Source organism: Lathyrus oleraceus, chromosome 5 (assembly GCF_024323335.1).
Source record: "Lathyrus oleraceus cultivar Zhongwan6 chromosome 5, CAAS_Psat_ZW6_1.0, whole genome shotgun sequence".
Classification (NCBI taxonomy): domain Eukaryota; kingdom Viridiplantae; phylum Streptophyta; class Magnoliopsida; order Fabales; family Fabaceae; genus Lathyrus; species Lathyrus oleraceus.
In genome coordinates, this window is record NC_066583.1 from 117,980,959 (window position 1) to 117,989,826 (window position 8,868).

The 8,868-nt window shown below is 43.9% G+C and overlaps 1 non-coding gene across 1 annotated transcript; it reads right to left on the bottom strand.

Moving 5' to 3' along the window:
• Positions 1-353: 353 nt before the first annotated feature.
• LOC127089351 (small nucleolar RNA R71) lies at positions 354-460 on the bottom strand. The gene has a single exon (XR_007790963.1). It is a non-coding gene; the product is annotated as a small nucleolar RNA R71 (small nucleolar RNA).
• Between the last annotated feature and the right edge of the window lie 8,408 nt (positions 461-8,868).

Sequence of the window (8,868 nt, forward strand, 5' to 3'; positions counted from 1 at the left end):
AATTCTACGCTACCCCGTCCCAATAAGAACCTCACAACAACATTGCTGCCCCCACTATAAATCGAAACGATTTCGAGCTGAAACCCTCATTATTATCAGCCGTCCAACAACATCAATTTGCTGGAAATCCTACGGACGACGCTAATGAATACCTGACCAAGTTTGTGCAGTACGCAGACATTGTAAAGGCGAATGGTGTATCTCAAGATACGATAAGACTGGGCCTCTTTCCCTTCTCACTAAGAGACAGAGCTTGGGCTTGGTTGCAATCCTTGCCATCCAACTCAGTTACAACATGGGAAGAATGGAAGAACGTCTTCTTATCCTGATATTTTCCACCGAGCAAAACTGCTATGCTGAGAGCTCAAATCAATGGATTCCGACAAAAAGATGTAGAATCTCTCTACGGCACATGGGAGAGATACAAAGACATGATGAGGATATGTCCACATCACGGTCTCGAAGACTGGGTGATCATTCACACATTTTACAATGGGCTTTTGTATAACACAAGACTGACAGTAGACGCTGCCGCGGGCGGTGCACTTATGGACAAGCCATACAACGAAGCCTATCAACTCATTGAAAACATGGCCCAAAACCATTGCCAATGGGGAGGTGAAAGAACTCCAGTAGAAAAGTCCCAAACAAAGAGTGGAATGTACGAAATCAGTAGCCTTGACCATATCCATGCCAAGGTAGATGCCCTTGTTCAAAAGTTAGACAACTTGACCATACCACCCGCAACCACCGTGGCTACTGTAACTCCAAACTGTGAGTTATATGGAAACCCTGGACACACTGCACAAGAATGTCAGATATTAGCAGGAGTCCTAACCGATCAAGTAAATTACGCACAAGGAAATCCTTATTCGAATACCTACAACCCAGGTTGGAAAAACCATCCAAATTTTTCGTATAAGAATAACAACGCCATGTATGCACCTGGCCAAGCACCAACTGTTTCGCCTGGATATCAAAAGCCAGCCAATAATGCTCCTAACATGCCTAGGAAGTCAAACCTCAAACTAATGATGGAAAGCTTCATAGCTACCCAAGATTAGACAAACAAAGACTTCTTGAACCAAAACATACACACTAGCGAGCAACTTAAACAACTAGCGAGCAAAGTAGACGCCTTAGCCACCCACAATAAAATGCTTGAAACACAGATTTCACAAGTGGCTCAACATCAAGCATCTACTGCCGCTCCAGCTGGAACATTTCCTGGATAGCCGCAACCTAATCCAAAAGGACATGCAAATGCCGTTATACTGAGGAGTTGAAAAGAAATAGACGGACTCATAGATCCAAGACTCCAAAACCCTGCCATGTACCAAAAACCAGGCAAAACCTCAACTGAGCAGGTAAGTGAACCAAAGGAAATAGACGATAATACCCGAGAGGCCGAAGAGAAAGAAAAACCTTATGTGCCTCCACCTCCTTATAAACCACCCATTCCGTATCCTCAAAGACTCGAAAGTTCTAAAACTGCAACTCAATTTAGGAAATTTGTTGAACTTCTGAAGCAACTAAACATTACAATTCCCTTTACAGAAGCCATCACACAAATGCCCTCATATGCCAAATTTCTTAAGGAAATCCTATCCAATAAGAAAAAGATTGAGGATAACGAAATAGTTACACTTACTGCAGAGTGTAGCGCAATAATCCAAAATAACATGCCTCCCAAACTAAAAGATCCAGGCAGTTTTTCCATATCTTGCGTCATTGGAAAATTCGTCATAGGCAAAGCTCTATGCGATCTAGGTGCCATCATTAGTGTAATGCCCTTAACCATCTGTAAAAGGCTCAATATGGGAGAATTAAGACCAACCAAGATGTCTGTTCAATTAGCTGACCGCTCAATCAAATATCATGTCGGTATACTAGAGAATGTCCCCGTACGTGTAGGACAATTTTACATTCCTACAGACTTCATAATCATGGACATCAAAGAAGATGCCAATACACCTATTATATTAGGAAGGCCATTCTTGGCTACCGCCGGAGCTATAATAGACGTAAAGAGAGGTAAGCTGACATTCGAAGTTGGAGAGGAAAAGGTTGAATTCATCTTAACACAATTCTTACAAGCGCCAGCTATAGACGACACCTGTTATCTACTTGATGTCATAGACGAGTGCGTAAGAGAGATGGAGATGCAAGAAACCACATACTCTGATATAATGAAAATCCAAATCCCTCCAATCTTTGAAGACGATAATTGGCATGAACCATACCAAAATGTCAGTCTAAGCGAATGCTTAGCACTTACGCCCAACCACATGCCATGCCCAAAGAAACCTGACTTGGAATTAAAAGCACTACCAAAGAACCTAAGATACGAATTCCTAGACATTGAACTGAAAAGACCAGTAATAGTCAACGCTGACTTGGGACAGATGGAAACTGAAAAGATACTAGATGTCTTAAGAAAATATCCAACTGCGTTAGGATACAACATCGCTGACCTAAAAGGGATAAGTCCTTCTATCTGTATTGTAACACCCCAAAATTTGCCCTCCTCATTCATGCATTCATTTAGCATTTCATATTGCATTTCATCATGTCAATCAGAATTAGATCCAAGAAACTTAAAAAAAAAAAAAAAAAAACGAAAAAAAACGAAAAAAAAAAATGAAAAAAAAAAGTTTACAAATAAATAAATAAAAATAATAATAAATAAATAAATAAAATATAATAGAAAAAACTTGGACTTGGACCTCTCTCATTTGAGCCTACAAAGCCATGAAAATCAGGTTATAAAAGAGGGAGATCAGACAGAAAAAGGGAGAGAAGCAAAAATACTTTGAGGTTTCCTTGGAACAAAACCCTGAGGAAAAAGATAGTGAGAGAAGAGCTAACAAAGTTCAGAGCAGCCTCCAAACCCTGAAGGGAACTCAACTGCACAGAATCACCTCTGCCTCACATAAACCCTAAAGATTGTTTTGTAAACCTCACGGGTGCAACTCAATTTCAATCAAGCTCTCTAGTCAGGTTTGCCCTATATGCATCATCTCTATGCTTTCAATTTGAATTTTCTGAATGTATGAGGTATTATGGGTGAATTTGATACCCTTTCGATGCATATGTTTAACAAGAGGTTTAGGCCTCCTACCCTTAGTTGCTTTTTGTGAGCTTTTTTGTGAATTGAAAGGGCATGATTCATGTGGTTACATTTTGATTTGGGGGCAACTCTTGGTTACCCTATCTTGTTTCACTAACCCTTTTGTTGAGTTTTTGTGAGGGCTCACATGACGTTTGCAGGGATAACTTGCGTGGTTTCCCACTTTATTTGTGGGATACCCCCTGGAGGTTCATTCCGATTACCTGTACTGACTCACCTTTCTTTGATGGCATTAGCTTGGGAGATCCCTGGGTTTCTTACTCCTTTAATTGCTGTTACTTCGGATCTTTATCCGTGTGGTACTTTTACCTCTTTTCCGCATTTTATCGCTTTCTTAGCTGGAAGACCTCGATAGGAGGCATTTGTTTTCTTTTGTTTATTTACTTCTGAGCCCCTTGTTGGCACATTTACTTTATACATGTTTGTTTTGTATGTGTTCGTATCCCTGCAGGTAGCGCGGTTCCTTCGTCAAGGACTGCCCTTTTGCCCTTGAGCATCCCAAACCCTAAAACCCAAAGCAACACGTTAACTCCTTCTACTACAGGCGAGTAAGTCTCCAAAGGTCGAGCATCCGGTAGATTGCGTAGTGACGTCGTTCGTCCAAAACCCAATCGATAACCCCATAGTTAGCCGAACTACAGCTTGCTCTGATTCTCATTCCAGATGAGATACGTAGGCATAAGACGCAATGTCTTAGCGAGCACACATCCCCCCAACCCATAGGTCAGCCGAGCTACGAAGACTCTGATTCTCATATTCAGATGAGATACGTATGCAGTGGATGCGACATCCGCGCGAGTCATGTTCATTTAACCTTTTTGTTTTGGTAAACAACACAAGATAAACTCACACCCTTTAGACAAGAACTACAAAAGTGGATCCCGTAGAGTACTACGGATGCGTAGGGGTGCTAATACCTTCCCTTCGCATAACCGACTCCCGAACCCAAGATTTGGTTGCAAGACCCCGTCTTGTCCTTTCCTTTTTCAGGTTTACTTCGAGCGTTTCCTTTCCCTCCTTTGGGATGAATAACGCACGGTGGCGACTCTTCTGTCATTTTCTTTCGCCGGTTGTTTTTTCGCGCACTGTATTTTTCAGGTTGCGATAGCTGGCGACTCTGCTGGGGATTGAAAGAAGTTGACCTCTTGCTGGTCCATCTTCCCTAAGTGAGTCCCTCCTAGATTGTGTGATTTCTTGTTTATTGGGTGTTCATGCTTTTGTACCTTTATTTGCTTACCTGCTTGCATGCATCTGTTGTATCTGTTGGATCTGTTTGTTTGTTTGTTGGGATGAGGTGTTTTATGAGAGATAAGCCCATTACCCAGGCTTGAGTGTACACACAGGTTTTAGAGTAGATAATCATGAGGCTTGCGTGGCGTGTTGCTACGTTAAGTCGTTCGTAAAGAACCACACCCAGACGAGGTTTCTTCTGGATATATTATGTCTTACGGGTGTTCCGTAACGGCAGGATGTTCCTCTAGAAATCGTCGACTCTGGTGACCATTTCCCGAGAACTCAGTCGAGGCCTCTCCTCTGAGACGTGATTATGTTAGCTCTGGTGGGCGCATTCTCGCTGCTCAATCCGAGGATCCCGAGACTGGGAACTTGCTATTAGGATGTCCTGTTGAGGGGAGTCAATGGAGGTCTTTTGTCCCGTAATAATACCAAACCTTCAGTAGTAAACGTATTATTCGCGACTGAAGGGCTGAAGCTGACGAACTTCTGTTCTTAGAACCTACCAGTGAGGGGCGGGCTAAATTCAGGAAACCTTAACCTCCAACCAACCCGGTTTTCTGGAGCAGAGTTTTGGGCTTGTATTATATTCCTCAGTGAATTTCTCTCCAGGAAGTGCAACCTGACAGATGTTCAAGCGGGTCCATCAATTCTGATTAACATGCCTTTACATCGCATAACATCATCTGCATATTTGCATCCAACATCTCATGCTTATTCATTTGCAGGGTATTCCCTTTCAAAACGGGGGTGCCTTAAAACTGAACAAGCAGTGCATCGCATACCATGCATATTAACCCTTGTCTGTTTTGCAGGTGTCACCGCAGTGTCTAATGTTTGTTCCCTGTATCAGGCAGTTATTGGTCCCAAGCGAGTCCACAGGTACCCGACAAAGGAAAATCGTCCACAGCTAGCGATGGACCAAGTACAGAAAGAGCTGGCTGATATGCGTGAAAGGATGGATCAATTCATGACATTGATGACTGGTATGGCAGAAGGCCAGAAAAAGCTGAGGGAATTGGTTGAGCAACCGAGACCCGATCCGGAGGTGGAGATACCAAATGCTGAGGGAAACCCTGGTAACCCTGGGAACGCGGATAACCCTGTGAACACTGGTAACGCGGGTAACGCAAATGCTGATGGAAACCCGGGTAATGTTGGCAACACAGGGAATGTTGGAAATGGTATTGGCGGAAGGTACAATGTGAATCAAGGAATTCGGATTAACAGACGCCCCGTTACTGAAGATTATCAGTATGATCAATTTTCTTTGCACGACGAGGCCCTCGAGACCACTCGCCGTATGGATGAGCTTGCTGAGAAGCTCAAATCTTTGGAGTCTCAAAATTCCTTAGGCTTTGATGTCACAAATCTTGGTCTGGTTCAGGGAGTAAGGATTCCTCACAAGTTCAAACCCCCTACTTTTGAGAAATACAATGGGGCTTCTTGCCCACGCACTCATCTCCAATCTTATCTGGGAAGGTTGGGAGCTCACACGGAAGATGAAAAGTTGTGGATGTACTATTTTGAAGACAGTCTCACTGGAGCTTCTCGTGAATGGTATTCTCATTTGTCTCGTACTACCATCAAGAGCTGGAAAGACTTGGCAGAGGCTTTTGTCAAACAATATCAATACAACTTGGACATGGCTCCAAATCGGACCTTGTTGCAAGGTATACCTCAGACTGCCAAGGAAACCTTTAGAGAGTATGCTCAGCGTTGGAGACAGATTGTTGCGTCTGTCCAACCCCCTATGTCTGAAAGGGAGATGGCGGACATGTTCATGAACACTCTTCAAGGCAATTATATTGAGAGATTGGCTGCTTGCCCGTCAATAAGCTTTGCAGAGATAGTAATTGCTGGAGAAAGAATTGAGAGTCTGTTGAAGATGGGCCGAATTCAAGACAATAGTGCTTCCAACTCATCAGGTCCCAAGAGACCGTTTGCTGGTAACGGTCAGCGAAGAAAAGAAGGTGAGGCAAGCGTTGTGTATGCCGGCAGAGGCAGGGGTAGAGGACGCCCTAATTATTATCAAGATCAAGTGGCCGCAGTCACTATTCCAACACCTGTTCCTCAATCGCAATATCATCCACAACAACAACCCAGGTACAACAATCAACAACAAGGAGGTAATCCGGGTCAGCAGAGATACTATCAACAACGTCCAAGGCAGACAGACCGGGTCATCGAGCCAATCCCAATGCCTTATTCAGTATTACTTCCCAAGCTGATTGACATGAATCTGGTTACGTTGAGAACTCTGGCCCCACCAATCGATCCCAATAATTTTCCTAGAGGTTATGATGTCAACGCCAGATGTGCTTTTCACTCCAACGCACCTGGCCATACTACAGATAAATTTGCAAGGCTCTCCAGTTAAAGGTATAAGATTTGAGAGATGCCCAGGCTATCAATTTTGCTTCGGTGCCTAATGTTATCCAGAACCCGATGCCGACTCACGGCGGGCAGAGGATTAATGCTGTTGATAGTGCGGAAACTTTGAATTTGGTTTCTAATGTGACTAAGGTGAAGACTTCGCTATCGGTGGTTAAAGACCGACTTCTGAAGGGACAAATTTTCCCGGGCTGTGGGGAAGAATGCATAAATTGTCAAGCTGCCGAAAACGGATGTGACAGTTTGAGAAGGGGTATTCAGCAATTGATAGATGAAGGTTGTCTTCAGTTCGATCAGGCCCGTCCAGTGAAGAATGATGTATCGACGGTGACGTTTTATTTCACTCCTGAAGAAATATATGTTCCCCAGAGACTCGCTCCGACAACAATATATTTCCCAGAAAGTACAGAACCAGCAGCGATGAACATCGAAAGTTCAGCACCAGTTGCAACTTACTCTGACAGCCCTCAACCGACTTTGGTTGGTCCGATCACCATCACAATACCAGGACCCGTTCCGTATGAGAAAGACAGTGCTATCACGTGGCACTATGGGGCTGATATCTACTGCCAGAGGCAGAAAGTTAACGAAGAAGACATTGACATTGGTAGTTCCGCTGTAGACAATGTTGGAGGGGTTGGTGGCTTCACTCGCAGTGGACGCCTATTTGCACCATCAACATTACGCGCGAATACTGGAGCCGAGGCAGCTACCAAGGCTAAAGGGAAACAAATGGCCGCCGAAGAGGTTACTACTAAGGAAGATCCTCCTAAGACCGCATTCGAGAAAGAAGTGGATGAGTTTATGAGGATTATCAAGAAAAGTGACTACAAGGTAGTCGACCAGCTAAATCAGACACCCTCAAAGATCTCCATTCTCTCACTATTGATTTGCTCTGAGGCGCACATAGCAGCCTTGTTGAAAGTACTGAATATGGCCTATGTTCCACCGGAGATAACTGTTATCCAGCTGGAGTCGGTAGTTTCCAATGTAAACGCTAGCCGGGGGCTAGGTTTCACCGATAATGACCTGACATCTGAGGGCAGGAATCACAACAAAGCCTTGCATATCACAATGGAGTGCAAAGGGGTGATGCTTTCCCATGTTTTGGTTGATACAGGCTCTTCTCTGAATGTTCTTCCAAAGAAAGCCTTAACGAAGTTGGATTGCGATGACACCATCCTGAGGCCAAGTAACTTAGTTGTGAGGGCTTTTGATGGCTCTAAGAGAGCTGTCTTTGGCGAAGTTGAGTTGCCAGTTAAGATTGGACCGCAGGTGTTCAAGAGCACCTTTTATGTGATGGATATCCAGCCTGCCTACAGCTGTCTGCTAGGTCGGCCTTGGATTCATGTTGCCGGTGCTGTTACTTCTACCCTCCACCAGAAGCTCAAATATGAACTAGAAGGTTAGGTCGTCACTGTCTGTGGTGAAGAGGATATTTTTGTTAGCCACCTGTCTACATTTAAGTATGTAGAGATGGACGGCGAGATGCACGAGAGGCTGTGTCAGGGCTTCGAAGCCATAAACATCAATGAGGTCGCGCCCGAAGCTGTCTTTTCACCTGAGTTTGAGAAGGTCGGGACTTCTATCTCTTCATACAAGCAAGCTGTCGAAGTGGTTAAAGCTGGTAATGCCCAAGGCTGGGGCAAATTTGTGGAGCCAGTCATCAAAGAAGACAAGTTTGGATTGGGGTATGCTCTGGGATCTCAGAAGAATGAAACCGGTACTCTCTCCAGCGGGGGTTTGGTTTCTCCCCACATCGTCAATGCTGCAGATGAAGACAAGGCTGACAGCGACTGTGACTTAGATAGCTGGATTCTCCCGTGTGTCCCGGGAGAAAAGCTCGACAATTGGTCGTCTGAAAAAACCGTCTGGGTTACTCTACTGAAAGAGTGATTTTTGTTATTTTCCTTTATTACATGCATAATAAAGTCTTACACTTTGCCCAAGGTGTAACGGCCCATTTGTAGGGCCATCCATTTAGTTACATTTCACAATTATTTTTATCATCAATAAAGGACGGCTTTTGCAAACAATTTTGTGTTCTCTTCCTTTCAGTTTTTTTCTACTTTTACAAAAAAAATGGCAATGTTTCTTTTTTCGATTTTTCT